At 35.4% G+C, this 26,935-nt stretch overlaps 1 pseudogene; it reads left to right on the forward strand.

The window, feature by feature from the left end:
* The first annotated feature begins 19,182 nt into the window (after positions 1 to 19,182).
* Positions 19,183 to 22,519, forward strand: LOC105069461 (ectonucleoside triphosphate diphosphohydrolase 6 pseudogene; annotated as a pseudogene).
* The last annotated feature ends 4,416 nt before the right edge of the window (positions 22,520 to 26,935 follow it).

A 26,935-nucleotide genomic window follows, 5' to 3' on the forward strand; every position in this document is an offset into this window, starting at 1 on the left:
TAATGATTTTATAAAATATTATTAAAAACTCAGTTATAAAAATTAGAGATCTAGGACAATGGGATATTTTTAAAAATAAGCTTCAAATTATGTGTATATTTTGTTTTATGATACTCTGATTAAGGTGACTGATACATACAAAAATTCTCAAGAATAAATTAAAGTGTACTTTAGGGAAAATTACAATAAAATGAAGTACAAAGAAAAATATTTAAACTCTTCATTGAATATTTATAGAAACAGAAAATGTCCAAGTAACTCAAGAATCAGGAAAGTATCAACATCCCTGAAGGCTTCTTTCTACCCCTTTCCCACCACTAACCCCACCTACTCCAAGATAAGCCCTAATCTTGATTTCTAACACCAAAGAGGAGATTTTCTTGTCTTGAAACTTCATTAATACAGAAAATACTCTTTGGTTTTTTTGGTATTATGTCAACATTATACTATGATACTCTTTCATATTTTTCTATGTGATTAAAGTTTGTTCACTGTAATTATTAAATCCTGTTTTATTAAGTAAAATAACACAACTTCATTCTGATGTTGATGGGCACTTGACTAGTTTCCAGTTTTGGGTTGTAACAAGTACTGCCTTTATGAACATTCTTGTACATGTCTTTTATAAAAGTATTAGCATATTGCCATTAGGTTATTTACCGAGGACTGAAATTTGCCTAATCACAGGTCATACATGTGTTAGCTTCTCTGAAATTTTTTCTACTTATTTTTATTTCCAACAGCAGATGATCTTTCAAGTAGTTGAGGACCTTCAGAACATTTTGCTTTGACTCTTTTCAACATATTAGCTTTCTGGTGCATATGTCTTATCTGCAAATAATGGCAATTATCTATTCCTCCCCAAACCATGTTTTTACTTTTAAAATATTTTTATGATATGAAATCATATTTTCTTACATTGCATTGATTTTTTTTTTTAAGTTTGGCCTTATTGTTCTGGTGTGGCCCCTGTACAATGTTTTACAGTATTAGCAATACCAGGCATCCTTGCCTCATACTGAACTCAGGGTTAAGCTTTTTATATTTCACTATTATTGATTACAGTTGTAGATTTGGGGAGTTTGTTTGTTTAAATAAAAATGTTACCCTCTATTTTTAGTTTACTAAAAGTTAATGTCATGAATGGATTGATTATTTTATCAACCTAACTCTCTGTATCTATAGATACACTGTGGTCTTTTATTTCTGTCAATATTATGAATTATATTAAAAGTATTGTGGATGCTACAATTGCTCAGATATTCTAGAAATTAACCTATTTTATTGGATGTATTTATACCTTTGTTTATCACCTGATTTCTTTTGCTAATATTTTGTTTATAATTCTGAAATCTGTTTATAAGAGTGATGTTTTTCTGTTTTTTCCCTTCTAGTATAGTTTTCTAATGTTACTATCAAAGTTACTGAGGTCTCATAAAATTAATTGCTTTGTGTTCCTCCTTTTTCATTATCTGGAGGATTTTTGTAAGGCTACTACCATTCCTTTCTTACATGTGTGGAAGGGTTCTAAGGAAGCTGTATGGGGCTACTTGTACATTATAATTTGTAGGGTTTTTAAAAATTTTACTTTAATAATAGACATCAGACTTTCAGATTATCTATTGCTTCCTTTATTTTTGATACATTGTTTTTAAAACAACCACTTTCATACAATTTGTCAAATTTAATTGGCATAAAGTTGTTCTTAAAATCCTTTATTTCTTTAGTCTGTACAGACTTCTTCCAGATTAGTAAAAGTATTAATATTAAAACTGTGATGTGGAATGTTAAAAATAATGTTTTGGAAAAGAAACAAAAAATAAAATATAACATGTTAAAGTGAAAACTATTTTAAAAGTGCTTTAAAATTTTTACTGATTGAATAATTTATATATAGAGAGAAAGAGGAAAGTAGATTAAGACACATGCATGCAAGATACACACACGTAAATCATAACAAAGTTATTACAGGATAATGAGAATACAAGTGCCTATCATTTTGTCCTTAAAGATTTTTTCCTGCGATTTATATGTTTAATATGAATGTGAATTGCTTTCATAATGTGAACAATCTTTCAAATTGAAACCGGAACCTATAATTTTGTTAGGATCAATCTCAAAACTAACTTAGTTTTCTAAGGCGTATTTATCATTATCTGTATAAATGCAATTATTTACGTATTCCAAAGGCCTGCTGAATGTACCATGTATGTTTTTACTTGCTTTTGGAAGACTACAGCAGTATTTCTCTAATTCTATATTTACTCTTTCTCTCAGATTTACTTTTATTAGAAAATATATTCAACACCACTTTTTATAGTGGTATGACAAATGCATGTTTTTATTTCTCACAGTGGTGGTTTATTATTATGAATCAATTGGTTAGAGTTGGAAAAGACTGTAGCAAAACCACTCTGTCCCTGTGTACATTACTGAAGTAACTGATAGTGAAATTCTCTGCAGATAGAGCACACATGGTATCAGTATCAGTTGCGTAAATGGACTCTAGCCAAGTGCTTCCAGAAGACAAATGTGACATAAGAAATGAGACCTGTGTGCTCTTCTGAATCTAATTCAATCCACTGAAATTCTATAAATGTTTTATGTCAGGGGTCCCTGAGACCCTGTCAGGTTCAGTGATTCTGTAGAAAGACTCACAGTACTAAAGGACTGTTATACTTATGGTTATCATTTATTATAGCAAAATTATAAGAATAAAAATCAGAAGAAGGAAAGCACATGGGGCAGTCTGGAGGAAATTGTACAATCTTCAGAGAGTTCTTTCCCAGTAGCATTGTAGGATATGCATGATTTCTCCAGCAAAAGACTGTGACATGTATAAAGTTTCATCTACAGGAAGATAATTAGTATCCAAGGTTTCTGTAGAGGCTGATTGTGTAGGCACTCTCTATCTTGTGATCAACCTACAGAGCAGGATGTCCCCTCAAACAAAATTTGGTTCGCATGTTGAGACTGATGTTACAGCACACACACACACACACACACACACACACACACACGCTGAGAGTGTATGAAGAGGTTTTTACTCACATAGTGAGACTCGCTGGTGGAAGAATGGTAGCAGCATGGCACTGAAGCAGGTCTTAGGAAGGACATTGGCTTGGGGTTTCAATGGGGTTTAAATGATGGGGCAGGGATGAAAGATGTGTATCTCTTGCCAACACTAAAGAAAGGAGTCGGCCCCTGCTTTCAGATTAGCTTACCCGGATGTGGGCTAAAAAGGTAGGAATGAGAGACAGGGGTTAAAACTTAATATTTACAATCAAACAATATAAAGTTAGACTCTTTATAATGCCCTACCTAGCACATATCAAAATTCTAGACTCTGAGAATGAAATAAGATGTTCAGCATTAGCCATAATTTTAGCACAGTGAGCAGTTTCATCATTGAGGAAAGTTTTATACTAGTGTAAGGAAGTGCTTACCCACTGGAATCCCAGTCACCAGCCAAGAGCAAGCTTGACAAGTAGGCCCTTAGGAATGAGTCTCGAGCCTGCAGTGCTAACTCTTTTCTGCACATGTTCACTGAGGTTTACATAGACTACTTGATCACTTTGAGGTCATAAGATTTTGTCGTAAGGCTTTAGCAAAATTTTGTTTCCTAGTTTTGTACTTGGCAAAACATACAGCTAATAGGACATACTCTAGTAGAGATGTTGCAATACAGAGAAAACAAACAAACAAAATAACCCTCAAATAGTGTGTCATATACAATATTTTTTCTAACTGGGTTCTGGACATTTTTAGCTGTGTCCTCCACGTGTTGAACATTTTCCGCTGATTTAGTATCTGTAGTTGTCTTCATGTATAATCTAATTCTTTTTTCTCAGCCCAAAGAGCTGTTTTTTAAATATATATATATATATATATATATATAAATAAAATATTTATATAATATTGTTTCCCATATCTTTTTGGTGAGAAATTATCCAATGAAATTTTAGAGCAAACCACATACAATGTGAAAATAAAGTTTAGTTAACTTATACCTGTATTTTCAGTAAGTAATCAGCATGCTTTCGAGGCTCTTAACACTTTTCCATTTAAATGTTACAGATTTAAAATTCAATTATCTTTTGATATGGGAAAATTAAGTTTTTTGTTGTTGGTGCATAGTTACAGTTCTTTTAATGAATAGGAGATAGAAAATACACACAGGGTATGGCACATTTATTAAAGTAATTATACTCTGAATACTTAACTGCAGATTTTATACCTCCAGGCTGAAGAGTAAAATTGAAATAGCAAACATGCTGTAATGCAATTTACAGTATAATTAGCTGTCAGTAGCATTATGTATTTCAAGTAACTCTATTATTAAAACATTTACAATGCACATAATCAGACAAATAATTTAATGAGGTTCAGATAGAAGAGTTCTTTTCCTGTGTAAATGAAAGAAGAGTTCTTTTCCTGTTCACAAGTAGAAGTAATGTCAAGTTTAAATATAAGAAATAGTTTAAGTACCATAAATCACGAGACAATGTTTAACCCAAATAAAGTAAAAAATTAATTTTTAGACGAAAAGTATACTCTTTACTATTATAAATGATTGTCAACAAAGGTAAAATGAAATGTTCTTACGGTTTTACCATTTGAACTTTATTTGATATTTGTCATAAAATAATATAATACATTTGACCCTTGAACACAGGGATTAGGGGTGCCAACCCTCCTTGAATTTGAGAATTTGCTTATAACTTTACAGTTGGCCTTCTGTATCCCCGATTCCCCATCTGCAGATTAAACCAAATGGGGATCATATAATACTGCAGTATTTAGTTTAAAAAAAAAAATCTGCTGATAAATGGATCCACGTAGTTCAAATCCACATTGTTCAACAGTCGGTAACTTAAATTACTAATTAGAAATATCTTTAAAAAATTATTTTGCTCTTACTTTGGTGAGTTATCACAAATCAAAAAAAATTTAAATAATTTTGATTCCTTCTCTGTTGTATATGTTGCAGATACCACCTAAATGTGGGCTATTATCAGTGCTAGAGTCCAGACATGCCTGGAAACATTGGAAAATAGAACATATGCTCTCAGCAGAGGAGAGGAGCAGGGGGCCCTCTCAGAAGGAAACTCATTCAAAGGAAAGATCAGACCAGGCCCTAGAGCTAGATTCAGTAATCTTCTGTTTCGGCAAGGGGAATTCTGATGACAGTCCCATGTCTGCCACTGGATTTTTTCTTAATTTTTTGATACAGTTTGAGGTCAATGTGGGGCTAAAATGACCATATTATGTAAAACTTAAGCAAAACATAAGTTACGTTAAAACATTCTGTCCCATTCCCTGGGAAACATTGCAATTTAGTGGAATCTCAAGAAGGGTTTACTGTGAAGTGGTTTTTGAGGGCTTCCAGGCTGTGGTTACAGAAAACAGAATTTCCATACACACAGGTGTTAAATAAATAAGGAGTGTGGATCAGTGTGGTTTTGTTCTGTGAGTCCTGAATGATTTCAAGACTCACAGAAACAATTGTTTAAAGATTTACAGGAGCCTCACATTCTTGTGAGAAAGAGGGGTCACAAATAAAATAGACTTTATTGTTTCTGTTATTTTGATACCATTATTGTTGCAATTGCTACACTGTACCAAGTTACAGGTATGAAATTTTTGTCAATGTAGAGTGCTGATCTGTCGGTCCCTTCTTGGTGCAGCTGTGTCTTATTGCCCTGGGTAGAACTCAGGACATATGTTGCACCATCTCTGCCCTTCCTTAGAAGCTTTGTATAGGAAAAAAATCAGATTAAAATCAAGGAATAACTTAAATGAGAATAAAAGCTAGAAGCTTTATGTGTTTTGCTTTTGATTTGAGATCTTTTTCAGTCAACACATAATACTTTGCATATATTCTAAGTATTTCTACCGATGCATTTGTTTTATGTACTAATACATCATCCTGGGCATGAATCTACCAACTATGGTCTATGGGTCAAATCCAGCACACGATCTGTTTTCATACTACCCACTAGCTAAGAATTGCTTTTACTTTTTAAAATGTATTTTTAAAAGAAAAGATCATGCAACAGACTGTACATAGACCACAAAGCCTAAAATATTTATGTCTTGATCATTAACAACATAAATAATCTATCCTTGATCCAGAGAAATGCCTTTAATAGAGCTTTCAGCCATGATGGAAATGTTCTATATGGGCACTTTCCAATATAGTATTACCTAATATATATCCAATATATCCATTATAGTATTTACTAGACACATGATTATTGAACACTTGAAATGTGGTTAGTGTTACTGAAGAACTGAATTTGTAATATCATTTAATTTTAAATAATTTACACTTAAAAGTAAATGCCACATGTCCATACCATGTTTATGCAGCAGAGAAGATTGTGAGCTTCTGGAAGGCAAACCCGTTGGACACTTTAAGGCAGTGCTTATTAAGCTTTAATGTGCATATGAATCACCTGGAATCTTGGTAAAATAAGGACTTTTGACTTGACAGATCTGAAATGAGTCCTAAGACTCTGCCTTGCAAAGAATTTCCCAAGTGATGTTGCTAATGCTGGTGTTCAGATCATACGTTGAAGGGAAAGCAGAACACTTTGAGCCTGGTGAGTAAAAAATTGTTGAATGAGTGATTTTAAAAATATCATTATCAGGAATTCTTGTGGAGGGAATCAGAAAACGCATGATTTATAATCATGTGTTTACTCTCAAGTCTTTGTGGCACTCGCTGCTGGGCCATCTGTCATCCCAGCATTTGCTTCTTAAAGTTAAGAAGTCTGAGAGTGCGCTGGAACCCAAAGGCAGTTTCTAGGAATGATTGTATGTGCGTGCGTGTGTGTTTGCATATATGTGTGTGCATGTGTGACAAAGGTACAGCTATTTAGCAGTTGAGTGCTTGTATATATAACGTAGTTCAACACTCATCGTAGACTGTGCCGTATGCTATGAGCTCTAAGACACGTTAACTTTTTAATATGACCTGCATTTATAAGGATTAAGGATATTTAAAATAACAAAGGCTTACGCAAGAGATGATAATTAACACAGACGCTGGAGTCAAATTGCTTGGAATCCAACCCAGGCACTGCCAGTACCAAGCTTTGTAAACTTGGTCATATCATGAAACTTCTCTGTGGCTTCTGCGTCTTTCTAAAAGGGGAAGAATAGTGATATAGTCGGATAAGGTTTTTGTGGCGATTGAGTGAGTTAATATGGGTAAAGTGCTAAGATTCATTCTAGTCAATATTTATCAGTTATTAGGCAATAAATAATTGATATGTTTGTTACCAATGTATGTAAAATTATCTGAACAAAGAGATAAGTAAGATCTTTTGAAATGTGACAGTTAATGTTCAGCAGCACAGATAATATGCATATACCCGTGATCCATATGTGTTAATATAATGTCAAGTAGAACTGGAAAGACAGTATATAGTATAGTAGTACTAAGTAGGATAATAATTTTATTTCAATGTATAGAATAAAAGTGACAAAACTATTTTGTGTTCATCATTAATGATTACAAAGGTTAAAAACGTATTTTCTGTCATCTTTTGGATACTTAGCTTCATGGATGACAATTTTAGAAATACGAGTGTTTTCTTTTCTTACACTTAGAAGTATATGGTAGATAGCAACATACTTAAAAGCCAGGAGCCACGAGTGCATCCAAAATATTTTATCACAAGCTTGGAGGCTTAAGGATCCAAATTATAACTACCAAGATAATTATAGATAGTGGTGAGGGAGACATTTTTTTCAGTGTAGAACACAAGTCTTAGAGAAGTTGCATCTGAATACACTCTCTGCTGTCCTCCCTCCCTCTCTCCCTCCCTTTCTTCCTTCTCAGCAACGGTTTTTAAAGAAGAAGTTAGGAAAAATAAAGAAAAGTAGAACATGCCCAATGGATACAAAGCAGGATACTAAGGAGGAGTTGAAATTGTCAGTTCATGAGCAAAAACTGCTACATTTCTCAGAGAAAAAAAGTCACGAGAAAGCTACTGTGATTATGTTGTTTATCAGAAGATGTGCCCTGATTTTTTCCTACAAAAAACTGGGTTAAAAATACCTACCCAAAATAACATTTGTAAAAACTGAATGCTCAAATTTGTACAAGGTGCCCAGGAAAGTACAAATGATTTTTTGTTGTGAGAAAACTGTTGCCACCCTGACCCCCATTTGTATTCTTTAACTGTGTCTAATGAAAAAAAGTATAAGGCTTACTTATGTGACTTCAAAATTAAGGATAAGCTTCTTTGGTTGGAAATTTTAAGATGAAAACAAGGCTTAGGATAAAAGAACACTTTTCTGAAGTTAGATACGGACAAAAAGTGAATGAACCTCATTAAAGAGTAGTTATTTCCGTGTTTAGATGTTTTGAAAGAGAGACCAGATAGCAACTCCTCAGTGGTGAAGTTTAGAGCCACATGGAGTACGTACAAAGAGCTCTTCTAATTCTGGTTCACTATGTGAAATTGACTGGCTCTACCTTAACATTTAGAATGGATTCCATGCAAATAAATAGCCACTCAAAACAAAGCCACTTTGCCTCCTAAAAGGCGCTGAGTAAGTTTCCAGAAAAAAAAAAAAAAGAAAAAAGGCTGTCATACATATAAATTGCCAAAAAGATTCATGCATAACAGCTTACACAGATAACCTGAATATATTGTTGTCACATAATAGCAAATAAAGATTGTTTCTCTCCTCACTTATGGCATAATGCAAATAAGATTGTGCTTCAGCTTACCCTAGAGAGAAAGATAGACAGAGAGAGACAGAGTGACAGAGAAAAGGAAAAAGGGAGTATTCTGCAGTAACAAGGTGGTGACTGGTGATTATTTGTTTTCAGTATTTCTTCTTTAATTAAACGTGCTCTGGAGTCTCAGTGATCAGCTGAAAACTAATTTTGAAAAGAAGCTCTTCTTTTGAAAGACCAAAGTCTTTCAAACACATCAAGAGTTTAGAAAAATCAAACAATATAACAGTAAGAAGAAGAGGCATTGTTTAAATAAGGTCATGACACCTAATGAAAACACTCTAGAGCACGTAGGACCATTAGTTATAGTGTGTTTCACACATAAGAGCAAAAATTCTATTGGACTCTTGATTCCTTCTCCTCTAACTTTTATTTTATAATTATGTAGAAACAATAGAATGAAAAAGATTCCTTTCTCAGTAACTGTAGAACTGGACATCTTTGTGTAGCATTAAATGCATGAAAATAGGGGAAGAAGATTATAGTGGGTGCTCAGGGCTTTCAAAATACAATGCATAGTATGGGGAGACTGAGCTTTAACTTATGCAGCCAGTCCCCATAACAAACAATAAATAATTACTAAATATTTCTTTGTACAAGATAGTTTGAATAGTGTTTAGGTGAGTAGAAACAATATAGCACAGTATTTTCTGCTGATATGTTTATAGCAAAATTGAGAATGGCAAAGTAATCAAACTTGCTATGATAGACATATTGTTCATTTCAGAGTTAAGTTCAGTCAAATCTCATAAGTCAAATAGTATTGTTACAAATAAGAAAACTGAGTTTAAAAAGTTTGTTACTTATCCAGAGCCTCAATTAATAACTGCTAGGATTTGTTCTCAAACTTAGATATATCTTACTATAAATTCAGAATTTTTAGCCATTGAACAGAATTAAAGTGCTATAAGGAGGAAGTGATGGGTGCAGAATGACTGCTCTGAACAGTCTTGAATTTAGAAAAGACATTACTCTGATTTTGGCTAAGCCAGGAAGTTTTCATGTAGAACAGAGAGCAGTATTTTCTCTATGAAAGATGAGACTTTGAATGGGAAACTGAGAAGAAGGAATAGGGTAGATTTTTAAGAATTCGTAATATTTCCTGAAACATAAATATACATTAAAATGCTTATCTGCCAGTTCAGTGACAACACTGTTGGAAACATGAAAACTGGTTTGGGAAATATTAAGCCTTTTGCCAGCTTTCAGACAACACAATAAAATATGGCTTCTATCTATGTATCCAACAAAACCAACTAACTCCCTCAAACATAGAAATAAAATATCTTTAAAGGTTTATTTTTCTCATTTAGGTCTTTATTCTACCTGGAAATTATTTTATGTATGTTACAAGGTAGGATTATAAATTTGTTTGTTTTCCCATACCATGATAGGGGTGATTTAGCTATAATGAAGGTAATTAGGATAATCATGGATAATTACCAATCTATGCTATGTTTACTAGTTGTCAGTTATCCATCATGATGCTTTACATATATTAATTTAATTAGTCCCATAAGAACCTTCTGAGGGAAGCACGTTATTAGTATTCCGACTTTACAGAGAGGAAACTGAGACACATAGATGTTAACTACTGAAGATTACAAACCTGGTAAAAGCATTTCTGAGATTTGGGCGGAAGCATCCAGATTTGTGTCCTTAACTATTATAATCCAGCCTCTTTTAGTTGTGTGTCCAATCACCTAGTACCATTTATTTTAAATGTCTATCCTTTGTTCACTAATCGGCAATACTATCTCAATTTAATATCATATTTATATAATATGGATCTATTTCTAAGCTCTTTTTTGTTCCATTGATATATTTCCCTATTGCTTCACTAAGGTAATTCTGTCTTAATTATTTTAGCTTTATGACAAACCCTGTGGTTAGGAAAAATTGATCTGTTATTTTTCTTTAATAGTACCTTTACTCTTGATTATTTGTTTTTCAAATAAATTTTAGAAAAGTTTGTAAAATAACATAAACATAAGAAAAAATTTTAAATGGAATTTTGATTTATACGTTTTTGAATCTGTGGCCCAATTTGGAGATAATTGACATCTTTACAATTTTAGGTCTTCTTGATCTATAAACATAGGATATTTATTCATCATTTGGTCTTGTTTGACCATGATTTGCTCATTGTCCCTTAAAATAATTTGTGAAATTATTGAGGAAAACTACTCCAAAGATGATGTGCCTTTACTTACAGTAGACATTCAGAAGAACTGTCTTTAGGACTGAAAATCTTGGTTTCTAAATCCATGGTAGGATTTGCCCCTGATTACAACTTTTCAGGGAAATCCTCACTTACCAGGGCTCCTGGTCTATAATGAGCAACTTTTATTTCAATCTTCTTATGATGAAGATTAGATTTGATTCTTACTTTCACAGAAATTATAGCCCTCTGGGATTATAGCTTTATAGAAGAATGGTCTTGAATTCAGTTTGAGCAGGCATTGAGATTGTGTCCTCGCCTTTGTGTACTGTATGCTGAGTCTTGGAGAACCAAAGCTTGTCAAGTTCATCATTTTTGTGGCAAAGTTGCCAGAACAAAACTGTTTCTGATACTGAGTTTCCACCTTCATTTAGATAGCCCCCTTTACTCTTTAATGCTTCTTAAGAATATTTTGATAAATAGTTTACATATTACTAACTGCTGCATTTTTTAGTTGTTTTCTGGCTACTTAGTTATTTTAATACAAACAAAACTCAATTTTATTTATTTCATTTACATAAATCTTAGCAATGTTCTCCTAGGACAGTCTACCCAGGCAATAGACATAAAAACAAAAATTCACAAATGGGACCTAATTAAACTTACAAGCTTTTTCACAGCAAAGGAAACCATAAGCAAAACAAAATGACAACCTGCAGAATGGGAGAAAATATTTGTAAATGATGCAACTGAGAAGGGCTTAATTTCCGAGGGCTTAATATATAAACAGCTCATACAACTTAATAACAAAAATCAAACAGCCCAATCCAAAAATGGGCAGAGGACCTAAACAAGCAATGCTCCAATGAAGACAAACAAATGTCCAATAGGCACATGAAAAAAATGCTCAATATACCTAATTATCAGGGAAATACATATCAAAACTGCAGTGTGTAATCACCTCATACCACTCGGAATAGCCATCATTGAAAAGTCCACGAACGATAAATACCGGAGAGGGTGCGGAGAAAAGGGAACCCTCCTACACTGCTGGTGGGAATGCAGTTTGGTGCAGCCACTGTGGAAAACAGTATGGAGATTCCTCAAAAAACTAAGAACGTACCACGTGACCCAGCAATCCCACTCCTGGGCACACATCCGGAGGGGACTCTAATTCGAAAAGACACCTGCACCCCAATGTGCATAGCAGCACTATTTATGACAGTCAAGACATGGAAGCAACATAAATGTCCATCATCAGATGACTGGATAAAGAAGCTGTGGTATATTTATACAATGGAATACTACTGAGCCATAAAAAGAATAAAATAATGCCATTTGCAGCAACATGGATGGATCTGGAAATTGTCATTCTAAGTGAGGTAAGCCGGGAAGAGAAAGAAAAATACCGTATGATACCACTTATATGTGAAGTCTGAAAAAAAAATACACAAATGAACTTATTTACAAAACAGAAGCAGACTCAAAGGGAAAACAAACTTATGGTTACCAGTGGGGAGAAGAGGGTGGGAAGGGATAAACTGGGAATTTGAGATTTGCAGATACTAACTACTGTATATGAAATAGATGAACAACAAGTGTCTACTATATAGCATAGGAAACTATATTCAATATCTTGTAGTAGCCTACAATGAAAGAAAATATGAAAAGGAATATATTTAGGTATATGTATGACTGAAACATTATGCTGTACACCAGAAATTGATACATTGTAAACTGACTATACTTCAATAAATAAATAAATAATAAAGTTATTACTACCAGCTCTTTTTTGATTTCTTATCACAATTCTTCCTAATCTTTGTCAACCATGTGCTTATGAGATTATTTGTGTTTATATAAAACATATACATTCCACCATTTATACTCTCTAGGGATATCTTAAATCTCTATAAATCATCAATATTACTGTTTAATATGAAAGGCTGTGAGAAAATCAGAAATAAGAAGACTATGGATATGGGCTTATTTTTAGCAATAGAAAAAAAAATACATGCAGTGTGTAATATATGTAAAAGTAAGCCTAAAAACTGAAACATGCTAATTATTCATTCAGTAACCTTGTTTGAATTAAAAAGCACTATCTGAAATCTTTGTTGTTAAAACAAACTAACAAACAAAAAAGGGAGCCTCTCATGCTTTTAATATTTTTAAAGTCAAACTTATCAGTTGAATTATTCACATTTACAATTTAAATATGAGATATTTACGTACAGGTTGATAATAATGAGTTATTTATGTACAAGTTGACTTAGTCTCTTAGAATTTGGGAAGATTGTGGAGATTGTAGAGTTGAAAAATGAAGAAAATATTCTGGGTTTTAGAAATGTAAGCAAAATTACAGCTCTTTCAAATATAATGCTTAAGGACTTAATAAAAATACATTTTTTGCCAGCTGTTTACAGATTTTCTAAATTACAGCAAATGTGTTTTAATAACCATGTGCCAGATGGAGAAAGGCTCATATTTTCTAAAGTGTTAATGAAGTTTAGTTATAGCAAGTTAGATACAGGGAAAAAAATATTAGTATAAGACATAATGATTTTGTCAAGCCAGCAGCTGTCACAGTGAACTACTCATCTGCCCTTATTTGGGCGTGTTTCCCATATTAGTTACCATATTTATCATATAAAGAAATACTGAAGGCTTAATATATGTCACTTATTTATAAAAAAATTTAATACAGTGTGACATAATACAACTACAGTAATTCTGAGAATATATGGTTTCATGGACAAATTTTTATTTACATTGATGGCAGAGAATCACCATATTTGAAATACTTGAAAATATTTAAAGGATTGATATGGATGAGCACACGAAAGGAATTTTATTCATTTGGGTAATTTCAAAGTGTTTTTAAAGGTGTTTATGCTGATATGTTACCACTGGAGGTTGAGATAAGATTTATTACATAAAAGTAGTAAATTAGCCATGGATAATATTGATACAGAACCTCAAGTTTATTCTCATTTCAATGTTAACAAAAGTTGTCTTCACAAATACAGTATCTTCTTGTCTTAGAAATCAGTAGGCCAAAATACCTTCCTGAGACATAAAGTGGTTTCCAGTAACACTGCAATAGATTGTAATATTTTTCATAAACTTTGACACGTGTAGTTACTAGCTTTAGCTTTGAAAATATAAAAAAAAGATACTTACATTGCTTTTAGTAGAAAAGTTTTATAAGTGGTAGCCCATGAAGGAATGTGTTGAGCTATGCCATAATGTTAATATAAATAAAAAAGTATTTTACTAGCTCATTGAAAATAATGGAAAACATTTATTAGGACTAGTGGACACAGTGTGATTAAAAAACTGGTCAGAAAGAGTTACAAACTGGACCAAAGTATGTGATTAAGAGTAAACATGATGTTGAGGTCTAAATTAAAATGATATGAAAAATAGAATATTGCTTTCCCAAACCAAATGCAATAGGATGTTTACAGTGTTACTAATATTAAGTGGTTTATCTATATTATTTATTCCATTAGCACATAAAATTGATGAGTGGGGGGCTTTCTATAATTAGAGAAAAACACCATTGACTACTACCAGTAAGATGGTAAGGATGTTCTTGAGCTTGAATATTGAGAACGGCAGATTCACAAATCTTACTGCTTATTTAATACAATTGTAAATATATTAATTCAGAGATTTATGCTTGTTTCTATAATGTCTATATTTCTTGAATGTAATAGAAGTGTCAAGATTTATTACAAAATTTATAATGGATTTTTATTGAATATCCGAGATTAGACCAGATATACTCTAACATCTTCTTTACCTTTTAAAATACATGTTTATATAAATATGGCAACCTCTTGAATTCCGCATGTTGCACCAACCAGAGATCAAAGAGATTTCCAAGGATAGGAGTGTACTTAGTTGAGCAGTGATGTTGCCAAAGCCAAAGCCTGAAACTTTTACCAGATATATTGTTTGAAATACATGGTATCTAAATGTGGTACACTTTTCTTCCTCAAATGAGGGAAAAGATGTTATCAAATTGGCTCCTTGCTTTAGTTAGACATGCTATAAGGAAACTTTAGAATTATTTATTCCACTGAAATGTTTAAAACAATGTTGGTTACTTTGGAGACATCCAGAAGTTTCAGTTTTAATTAATGATATATGAGTTGCAGATGTAAGAATAACTAAAAACTTCTTGTTTGAGTAAAAGTAGGGTTTTGAGAAAAGCTGGTACATCCTATAGATTAACTCAGACCCACAAGTATTAAATAAACTTGTGCCTACAACAGTGTATCAGCTGTGCCTGATATGGTGCTAATTCATTCCATGAAGGAAAGTGGGTATTTCATGATGGTTTTAACTAACAGTTTTTTTTCAATTTCCACTTCAGAAAAAAGTCAGAGCTAATTTTTAGTGATGTGACATGGAATGAAATGCACATTTATTGTCCTCCCTCAGGGACATTTAAGTTTTGTGTGTATTGACACCTTCTGGTGAGAATAGACTGAAGTTTGATCTAATTGAAACTTTTTGTTCATTAAATTGATGATTTAATGTTGATATCTTAACCTGAAGATTAAGGTAAGAATTAATTAAAATAGTTGATTATTAATATAACTACTAGTGGGAGGTTGATTAACTTGAATGAAGTACAGGACCCAGGACAAACGATACAATTTTTATTATTTTGGTCAGAACAACTAGAGCCGTTTCTCATTCAGCCAAAAATAAATTATTAGGTATTTTTAGTTCCAAAATCAAAAGAAGGAACAGAAAGATTGATTGTCTGGTTTCTGGAGAAATTATGAACCATATCTGGATATTATTCCTATCCACAAAATTGTGAAAACATCTGGATTTAAATGGTGACCTAAACAACTCTAGGCTCTCTTGGTATTTTAGTAACTGTAGTAACTTAATTTACCCCTGAATGATCTCTACCTCCTGGTATTTATGTTCTTTTGTAATCTATCTCCTTTGACTGTAGACAGAACTAGTGACTTGCTTCTTATGAATGAAATACATCAAAAGTGATGGATGTCACTTTTGCAATTAATTTACATGAGATTATGACTTCTGCCTTGTTAATATACTTTCTCTCTCTCATTGAATTTGACAAAGTGAGTGGCCATGTTGGTGAGGCCAAAGTGGCAAGTTAATGAAGGGTGCCTATAGCCAACAGCTAGCTTGGGACTGAGGCCCTCATTCCAGTAATTCACAAGGAACTGAATCTTGCTATCAGCAATATGAGTATGGAAGCAGATCCTTCCACAGTCAAGACTTCAGTTGAGACCCCTACTTTGGCCGACATCTTTATTATAGTCTTATGAGATACCCTGAAACAGAGAATCTGGCTAAGGCATAATAGGATTCTTGACCCATAGAAGTTGGGAGATAGTAAATGTGTGTTGTTCTAAGCAGCTATGTTTCTGATAATTTGTTGCATAGCAGTAAATAATACAAGACCATATGTGCCTCTGATGCTCATAAAATATTAGAAATGTCAGCAATATACACTTACGTTGACTGGAGTCTTTGATAAAAGCCTGTAAGTACTCTGGTGATGCCTGCTGTCACGTTAAACTAGAAAGTTATCTGATGCTGCCCCCAGGGGTACTCCCTTTGAAAGGCAAAATATGGCTTATTGGACTTTAATAGAGTCTGAAATATTCATCATGTCAGGGTTTATGTCAGAAAGTATTGCAACAGAGAGTGAAAGACACTCTTATTGTCAAGTGGAAAAGGTGAATTTAAAAGTATGCATAGTGGGTGGTCACTAGTGGTACTGATCACACGTGTGAATAAGCAGACGATAGGCTTTGAGCTCTACGTTAAATCCCTCTTACAAGTTACCCAACCCAGTACCTAGACGGAGTTAGGTGGCTCTTTCCTTCAATCAGTTATTAGAGGGCCCCCAGCTCAGAATGGAGAACCAACCTTCATTCAATCTGGAAGGCAGCTGCATTGTGACCTGTGGTAGCTGCATTTGACTAAAGAAGGGAAAGATATATCCTCTAAATGAGCAGTGATATTTTTTATTTCATCAGAACTATATGACAACAGCAATGGTGAGGTATGGATTTATACAACTTCTTAGACAGCAGCTAACAGGCTGGCTACATAGTCAGGAAAATAGGCCATATGCAAGTGGAGGACAGAAGGAATCCAACTCTGGGTGCTAGGTTATGGAGAGGGAATTATAAAGTGGTACAAGTGGATATTTATCAAAACAAAGCCCTCACAAATTCAGTAGCAGCCAGGAAAACAAATAAGTGAATGTGCTTATTCATTACTTAGAAGTAGTCTCTTAGAATGCCTTAGACGAGCAGTCATGAAGGCACTCAGGACTGCAAAAACGGGGAAAAGGAGTACCCCTTCCTCAACCTCACCGTCAGGCGTGAGCGCTGGGCTCTCTCTTGTTGCTCTCTATGGGTCAGACGCTGAACTATCGAACATTACTCAGCAAAGGCATAAGCCAGAGCTTTATTCTTCTGAAACATACTTAAACGAGAAAAGGTCTTCTAATTAAAATTAGTGTTTCCTCATTTCCTCCTCAAAGGAGACCAGTGTTACTACTACTTCTGTTACCAACGCTCCTGAGCTGGTCCCCAACAAGGGTCCATCTGCCTGATGTGGCTCGTGCCAAGACAAAGTTCCACTCAAGATACAAAGGGAGGCTTTACTCTTTGATCAGAGAGTGGAGAGGTGCCAGCTTGCAGTCTAGATCCACGCTGCTCTCCCTGACGGGTGGTGGGTGCAGCTGTGTTATAGGGGAGGGAGTGAAGTTCTCCGAGGCAGGGGCAGCTGTTCCACTTGCGGCTCCAGATCAGCGCGGCACCTGGTGCGTGTCTCTGCACACGGCCTGCTGCTGCCATCTTGACTGTGGTGTGGTGCACAGTGCTTCTGCGTGAAGTGGGAAGGCAGCCGTTTGGCACGAGGGACTCTGGTCTGAAGTGCCGAGTGCAAGGCCTCTGCACGTGACACCCTATGAGCAAGGAGACTAGAGGAAACACAAAGGGGAAAAAAAAAGATTACATTTTATTTAATTACCCAGATTCTATTTTTATTTCCCAGGAATTTCTAATAAGCCTTACCAGTAACGAACTATTAGTTCCCATTTATTAAGTATTTGCAGTGGGTTAGATTTGTTTAATCACTTTGGTTGAATTCTCCTTAAATTTTACAGTTTCCTGAGAGAATATTATTAATATGAGTGCTGTAAGTTAATTGGCATTCCTGAGCACACAGATGGTAGGTGAATAAGTATTTGAACCCAGGGAGGCTGCCTTCAGGAAATGCATTTTAAAGCACTTTGTTATGTTAGAGTGCACAATATCCGGACATAATTCTTCTGAATCTGGGTCACAGATGATATAACCTATACATTCAAATAAGCTACTCAACTATCTGAGGTGTGATTTTGCTCCTAATTTGTTCTATAGAGGTAGGTAGAAATCACTCTCTAGAATTTTCTGACCCATGCGGTATATATCCCTGAGTATATCCCTTCTACCCACAAACAACATAGCCCTAACTAATGATTAGGAATACATTTCAAAGTATCATTGTTCCTGATACCTGCAATGTTATGGAAGTCTGGGGGAGACTAGCCTTTTTTTTTTTTTTTTTTCTTTTTCAATGTGCTGCAATATATCTGAAAGTATTTCCAGAGGACAGTTCTAGCTTTGCCAGCAGAGAGCGTTGGGGTCAACTCCTCTGTGATGTTTATGTAGCTTACTATCTGAGTGAGAACACTGATTTTACTTCTAGTTTTTATGGTAGAATGTTATCTGCACTACTGAAGTATTCTTTAACTCATTTTTGGTTATGATTAGGCAATTGTCTAATTATGTGTCTTTGCTATTCATATACCACAGTGGTTTACGAACTCTGCTTTTAGAATTTTGCAATCTCTCCTGCAGAGCATTGTCTCTCTGGGCAAATAATGGCTATTTTTATCCAAATGAAAGGACAGAAATTAAGGCTGAAGAAAGAATTGCCTGCATTTCATATTTCCCACCCGTTAAGTTTTTCCTTACATGTTTGACTTCCATTGGAATCTCGTGCAAGGTAGCATCTGGTTTACCTCGATTCTACACTTAATAATTTTAAGGTTACTGAATTAGTTAATATTTGTTGAACACCTACCACATGTAGGATTTTCTCCTAGCTGTGAGATTTGGTGGTGAACAAAGCAGGCACCCATTTCTGTCCTCTTCTCTGTAGCTTTACAGAAAGTAAAAATCAAGTCAATAATTTCACTCTTGTTCCAATGTCATCCTTCTCCACAAATCACTTTCGTTTGCCTTTGTCCCCAGTTCCTGGTAAGTCACCTCTAAACTCATGGAACTTTCCTGGTGGTAAGAGTGTCATTGTTATTCACAGTGGGCTCTGACTACACATGATGGTTTATATTCAGGTGGCTCAGGGAGGGCCCCTAGATAATTTTTGCTGAGGAGATGACTCAACATGGAGGCTAACTGTGCCAGAAAGACCAACCATGTGAGGATTAGCACTTTGAGCAACATGATATCAACCAGACCTCTGGAGAGATGAGGGGAGCTGGAAATTGAGTTCAACAAGCATGACCAATGATCCAGCCAGCTATCCCTATGTAGTGAAACCCTAAGCAAAACTCTAGATCTTGAAGCTTGGGTGAGCTTCCTTGGTTGGTAACTCTGTGTGTTGTCATGCACGTGCTGGAAGTTGATGCTTACTGATTCCATCGGGAGAGGACAACACAGGGTTTGTGTTTGGAATCCTCCTGACTTTGCTTTATGTGTCTCTTCCTTGGCTGGTTCTAATCTGTACCCACTTGCTATAATAAAACTGTAATCGTAAGTATAGCTCTTTCTGAGTTCTGTGGGTTGTTCTAGCAAATTATCAAACATGTAGGAGTGGTTACAACCCTCAAATTTATAGCCAGCTGGTCAGAAGTGAGGATGGCCTGGGGACCCCCAAGCTTGTAGCTAGTGTCTGCAGTGAGGGCAGTCTTGTGGAGATGCCCTGAACGTAGAAATTCTGGCCTAATCTGATTAGTTGTACTAAGAAGGCTTTCAGCAAAAGAACAATGTATTTAACCATATGATTTTACTTTAAAATTTAATTATGCCAATAAAATATTGTGAGATATTTAAGGTTATTCAAATGGTATAATATGAGTTTATGTATAGTGTTTGAGTATTATAATACATTAACATCATAGACAAAAATGTGTATATTAGGTTCTAATACTTTCAAGAGTTGAAGCCTAAGTGTTATTGTAGCAATTTTTCTTTAATTTAAAATAAATTTAATTTGCTTCATTTAAAATTAAGTGTTATTCATAAGATCTGAAACCATAAAACTCCTAGAAGAAAACGTAAGTGGTTAGCGTGTTGATATCAATCTTGATGATGATTTCTTGGATTTGGCAACAAAATCAATGATAAACAAGTGGGGCCACTTCAAACTAAAAAGCTTCTGCACAGCAAAGGAAACCATCAACAAAATGAAAAGGCAGTCTACTGAGTGGGAGAAAATACTTGCAAATCATATGTTTGATAAAGGGCTAATGTTCAAAATATATGAAGAAATCATACAATTCAATAGCAAAACCCCAAACAATCCAATTAAAAAATGACAGAGAATGCAAATAGACATTTTTTCAAAGAAGACACACAGGTGACCAACAGAAAAAGATGAAAAGATGCTCAACATCACTAATCATCAGGGAAATGCAAATCAAAATCATGAGACACTGCCTCATATCCAATATCAAAAAGATAAGAAATGAAAGGTGTTGGAGAGGATATGAGAAAGGGAACGCTTTTAAATAGTTGGTGGGAATGTAAATTGGTGCAACCACTATGGAAAAGAGTATGGGAGTTCCTCAAAAAATTAAAAATAGAACTCCCAAATTAACTAGCAATTTCACTTTTGATTATTTATCCAAATGAAATGAAAACACTAACTCAAAAAAGATATATGCACCCGCATGTTTATTGCTGCATTATTTACAACAGCCAAGATATGCAAAAAACCCAAGTATCTATTGATGGATAAATAGGTAAAGAAATTGTGAGATATATGTATATATATGAATGAATATTACTTATCCATGGAAAAGAAGAAAATCTTGACATTTGCGATAACATGGATTGACCTTGAGGGCATTATGCCAAGTGAAATAATTCAACAGAGACAGACAGACACCACATAATCTCATTTATGTGTGGAATCAAAAAAAGAAAAAGGAAAACAAGTGAAAAGGCACTGAGATATAGAGAGCAGCTTGGTGGGTGCCAGATGCAGGTGTGGGTGAAATGGATGAAGGGGATCAAATGGTACAAATTTCCAGTTATAAAATGAGTAAGTCATGGGGATGTAATGTACAGCATTGTGGCTATAGTTAACAGTACCGTTTTGCATCTTTGAAAGTCACTAAGAGAGCAGATCTTAACATCTTCGTCACAGGAAAGATATTTGTAACTATGTATGATGATGGATGTTAATTAGACTTATTGTGGTGATCATTTCACAATACCTACAAATATTGAATTGTTATGTCATATACCTGAAACTAATATAATGTTATATGTCAATGATAACTCAATTTTCTTTTTAAAAGGAACCTTTAAAAACTTTTTAAGAACACAAGTGAAGAATCCTCTGGCTTCAGGTTGTCGGGCGCTCACTCCCCTTATTTCTTCCTTTTGTAATTTTGAAATAATGGACAGAAGTTATATAAAAAAATAGTAAGTGCTCCTAGGGAAGCTGGCAGAAGAACTGGGCACAGCCTTCACGTACCTGCTCTGGGGGAATGACACCTGCATCCATGGATGGGACAAAGGAGGCCATGCAGGCTTCATGGGAAGAGCCAGAGAGTTGAACAACCGTTTGTGTAAAGAAATCTGGAAGTGCCTTTACTACCACTAAATCCTGTGAAGAGGCTTCGGAAACAATCGCAAATATGAAGCGATAAAGCACCTTTGAAGTGGAGAGAGAAGCTGCTCAAGAGGAAAGGGAGGTGGTCAGCCCTTGTTTGTGCCCCAGTTTCAAAGAAGAGTGAGAACATGCTGAAATAATGCACAGCGTGTCAGGACAGAAGGCAGCTGGCCTCCGCGAGCTGTGTGCCAGCAGAGTGGCAGACAGCACAAAGTGCACAAAATGGAAGAAGTGAAGAGTTTGAATTTGTATGCATGTTTTTATTATCACGATTTTGCAGCAAAATTTGACCTAGATGCAGAGAAAGGAGGCTGTTTTATGGTTGGAGACTTCTGAGATTGCAGCCAAGTATGTGTATTGGACAATGGAGATCAACCCACAGAACAAGCCTTTTGCACATAAGCATGGATCTCACCTTTGCCAGTTTCTTGCTGCAAGAATTCAGATTTCTGGGGAACAAAGTTCTGAGACTGACTCAGAAAACTTACGCTGTTGAGACTAGCTGTGCTCTGGGGGCTGGTTTTCAGTACGTGGACTCAACTGACCCCCCAGAAGAGTCAGGCCTCTCTGCAGCCCTCTCTTCGGCGCTTACTGTTGCCAAGATGCTTTCTTCTGCCCCATCCCCCAGTCAGCACTCAGATTTACCTTGGGACCGCCTCACAGAAGTGGCAAAGGTTTCCTGAGAAGAAGTAACATTTTTAAGATGAGTAAGTTCTGAAGATCTAGTGTATGACATGGTAGCTGAAGTTGATAAAAGTATATGGTGTAATTAAAATTTGCTGAAAGTAGAACTTAAGAATTCTCACCAAAAAAAAAAAATAATAATAATATGCAAGGTAATGAATGTGTTAATTAACTCAATTATGGGAATCCTTTCACAATGTGTGTATATATATATATCAAGGCACATTGTATACTTCAAATGTGTTATGATTTTATGTGTCAATCAGACCTCAGTAAAGCTGGAAAAAAGAGTCAAAAACAGAAACAGATATTGTGCATGAGAGGGCTGAAGGAATGTTCCTTGGAGATTTACGGCAGTTTGTCTCTCTCTGCCTATTATAGTCATTAAGATGAATTTTTGAAGCATAGGGAAATGGTTTTGACCATATCCCCTTACTTTAATTTTTCAAAATAAACAAAAGAGCAGTACACCTTTGTGAAACTCCCTCCCTAGCCTAGTCTGTCAGCTGATTAGACGTCCACTAATGTGATTTTATCCTTGATTTCACTGTGGAGGTGTTAGAAGGGCCCACAGAGTGGTCTGCCACCCTCCTGCTTTCCAGCCTCAGTAGGGGAGCACTTCTGCTAGACATGCCCAGGGACTTGCAGAGTTCTGTGTGATGGCCCTTGGGGGAGCATTAGCATCACCTGTGTAGCACTGCAGCCTCACTGTGGAGTGGAGGTCTTATCTCATGTGATGCTGGAAGAGGTTCCAGAGGTGGGAATAAAATGCAGGTCCAGGCTTTCTTTCCTCTTTATACTTGTTGGCATTAAGTGGGCAGTGGACCAACTGGGGCGAAGGTCATATTCAGGCCCGTGAAGTTCAGCTCCTACCATGTCTTTCTGGGGAGTCAACCTCCACACTGCCCTCTCTGCCTCCTAGGTTGTTCCTGCTGTGGTTGGGCATCCCTGTGGTGCAGGAGTCTTCTGTTGCTCTTCCTGCTACCTGCCTGGTTTCTTCCGGGCGCGGCAGAGTGCCACCTTCCTGGGGAAGAATTGGGCAGAAGGTTCAATAGACTGGCCTGGCTGGTCTCAATGTGAGCCAAGTAAAAGCAAAAACAAGAGAAAAAGTCAAAAACAAAAACATAAAACACTTGGTCCTCCAGGTCAGACAGATCCTGGGGTAGCTTCCTGTGAACTAGGGAATTGAACATGCTTATCTCTTCCTTGGGTGTGGACATGTGAAATTATCCAGATACCTGTTATCCTCAAGTCCTTGGATGGTTTAGTTTGCAGTTGACTGACAGAACTGTCACTATGAATAGAGTTATGTGTACCCCAAGGAAGAGGTTTGGGGGTGGCAAAATATAGCTTTTCATGGTAACTAGACTTAACTGTGGAAATCACTTTAAAAGGTATAGAAGTATCGAATCACTCTGTTGTGTAACAAAACTAACTTAGTGCTGTAGGTCAATTATATTTCAAAAACAATCACATAGAAAAAGAGATCAGATTTGTGGTTACCAGAGGCAGGGAGGGGAGGAATTGAATGAGGGCAATCAAAAGATACAAACTTGCAGTTATAAGATAACTAACTACTAGGAGTGTAATATGCAATATGATAAATATAGTTAACACTGCTGTAATATATATGTGAAAGTTTCTAAGAGAGTAGATCCTAAGACTTTTCATCCCAAGGAAAAAATGTTTTGTTTTTTCCTTTTATTTTCTATCTATATGTGATGATGGATTCACTAAACTTATTGTAGTAATCTATATATATAACTCTACCCTTGTGTATCCTGGATTTAAAAAAAAGTACTTAAATGAGAACATGATGCTGAGAGTTAATTGCTGTAAAAACATTTATAGTTGTGGTGCTTCAGTTTCCAGGTTTTTGATTTATGCCTCCTTAGTGTGGGTACAGAGTAGCTTGTGTGAAAATTATGTTCTGAGCACCCACTTTTCTGAGCAATGATTCTATGTCCAAGTGCATCACTACCAGGACCACATGTGCAGCCAAGCAAGGGCAAAAGAGGCTGGGAAGCCTGTGCGTGGTTTTCACCCACAGACCCCAACTGAGGGGTCAGAATCAGAGTCCCCGAATCACTATGGCTTTACTCTACCTGGTGTTTTGAGCCATAGCCCGTTCATTCACCAGCACAGTGATGTCCCAACCCATCCTGTGTCCTGCATGGTTCTGTGGTACCTCAATCAGTAGTCTGAGATCTGTTGCCTGGGAGACTCAGTACATTTGTTCTGCTTAAATGTGGTTTGGATCCTCTGCACCCAGCTCTTACAGTCATTCTTGCAGTGAATGTACAATAAATAGAGTAAGCTGAACTTTGTATGTTCCATTCAAAATTAAAAAAAAAAAAAAGCCTCCAAGGGAAAAGAAAGTGTTCTTATCAATTTTTCTCAAGCAAAAGAAATACTTATCAAAGTTGTTGCTTACTTCTGTTAGTGAATAAATTATAGTAACACCTTTAAACAATATGCGTAGGTCATTAGACTGAGATTTAAAGTTAAACACATTTTTTTTGAGTCTCAACTGTGTATAACCTCAGGATCTAACCTTATTGTCTATAGTCTTGTATTTCACGCAACATTTTAATTAAGGGAGAAAATGACAGGAGGTTTAAAACCATCAAATGATCAATTTTATTTTTAATAAAATGTCATAAATAAATTTATAAGAAAAGAAAGTAAAATTTACAACAATGCTAATTGGGTTGTGCTTCACTAAAAGAGATGGAGAGTGAGACTACTTTGAATAGAAAGGCTTTGTTCTTAATTGCTGCAGGGTGAGCTATGAGAGGTTAAACTGTAACACATAGAAGAGAAGGAAGTTCCCAGAGTTCAAAGACAGAGTACATTCTAGAGTTCAGAAAAATCAGGTACAGTGTCTCTCCTCTAGTCCTAATATAAGGCCATTGACTCTCTTAATTTTTGCTGAAGCCAGTTCTCCTGCAAGTCAAAAACGCATAAAAGATTCAAGGAGTTACCAGAAAATGAAATTCATTTTTTCTTTTCATGTTATTTTACATATTTATGTTAGTTAGAGCCTTTGGGGGGGGATTTCAAGTCATAGAACATTATTGAATGAAGTCAGATTAAGCAAAAATGATACAAGGTCCTCCCCTAAGCTGGAGGTAGAAGAGCTAAACATCGAAAAGGCTAGTGAGCATCCCTGAGAAGCTGATCTGCAGTGTTTCTCCTTCTTCATCTTGCTGGTCACCTGCAATGTTACTCATTTTCCAGAAGGAACTGAGTCCAAATGGCAAAAGAGCCTATTCAGAGCTCATAAATTTGCAAGTTAAACATCCAAGGACCAAAACTATTTCTAACATTACCGATTAAAATTCCTTGGGAAGAAATTCTGATTGTTCTTGCTTAAGTGCAGTACCTGCCGCTTGTCTAGTTAGGTGTGACTGAGCAAATAAAGGGAGAATCCTTGCAATTAAAGGCTTCTGATCCTACCACAATAAGACTGTTTGAAGCCATACTCCTACCCTTCAAATGAATTTCTGATAGTTGTGTATGGAAATTTTATTAATATAGTTATATAATTGGTAAATACATTTTATTAAAAGTAGAATCAAGCAACTAATTAGAGTTTTCCTCTTTTCATATTTTAGCTATGTTGCCTCTAACCATCAGTGAATAATAACAAAGGAGACAAAGTTAATTTCACACAATGATAGATTTCTATGGGGAAAAGAGTGTTCTGTATATTCCTCCTGTAATATGATTTCACTGAACTTTTTTATAACTTATTCTTTTCACTTAGACCCCATCTGCATCACCAGCTTGTTTCTTTCCCTTAGGATTAAGGGTTGTTTTAATAATAGGCCTCCCAGATCCCCATAGCAGTGTGCATAATAAAATAAAGAGAAAAGAGGATGTGAGGTAATCCCTGGAGAAAGAAAACATATTTTCCTATTTGCCTTTTTAGTCCACAATATGTTGATAAATTGGAGGAATAAAAATGGGTGTATGTGTGTGTTGCTCCTCAGGCAGTTTTCTAAATATTAACATTCAGACTTTGATTTTTATACTCTTTTTGAAATATGGATAATTGACATGTTAGGTTTTATTTGCTAGGTCATTATTAGGAGACCAGTTTGTAAAAATATCTAGTAAACATTCACATGATCACTGAGATACTGCTTTTAAAGTATTCGTGTGTGTAGAATTCTGCATTTCTTTTTGTAGTTAGGTGGTTCTCCATAACGTAAAAAAAAAAACAAAAAAACCCTCAAATTTCAGTAACTTAACATCAGAGTTTACTTTTCACTCACTTAGCTAGCTAATGTGGGTGTTCCTGTCTGATGTGGGAGTGCTTTCTCTGTATGGTGATTCGGGGACAAAGTTGCTCCCAGACTGTGGTTCCGCTGTCCCTCAGAAACCCAAAGAATCCTCTGCTCTCAGTCCTC

The sequence above is a fragment of the Camelus bactrianus genome, chromosome 3, assembly GCF_048773025.1.
Source record: "Camelus bactrianus isolate YW-2024 breed Bactrian camel chromosome 3, ASM4877302v1, whole genome shotgun sequence".
Classification (NCBI taxonomy): Eukaryota; Metazoa; Chordata; class Mammalia; order Artiodactyla; family Camelidae; genus Camelus; species Camelus bactrianus.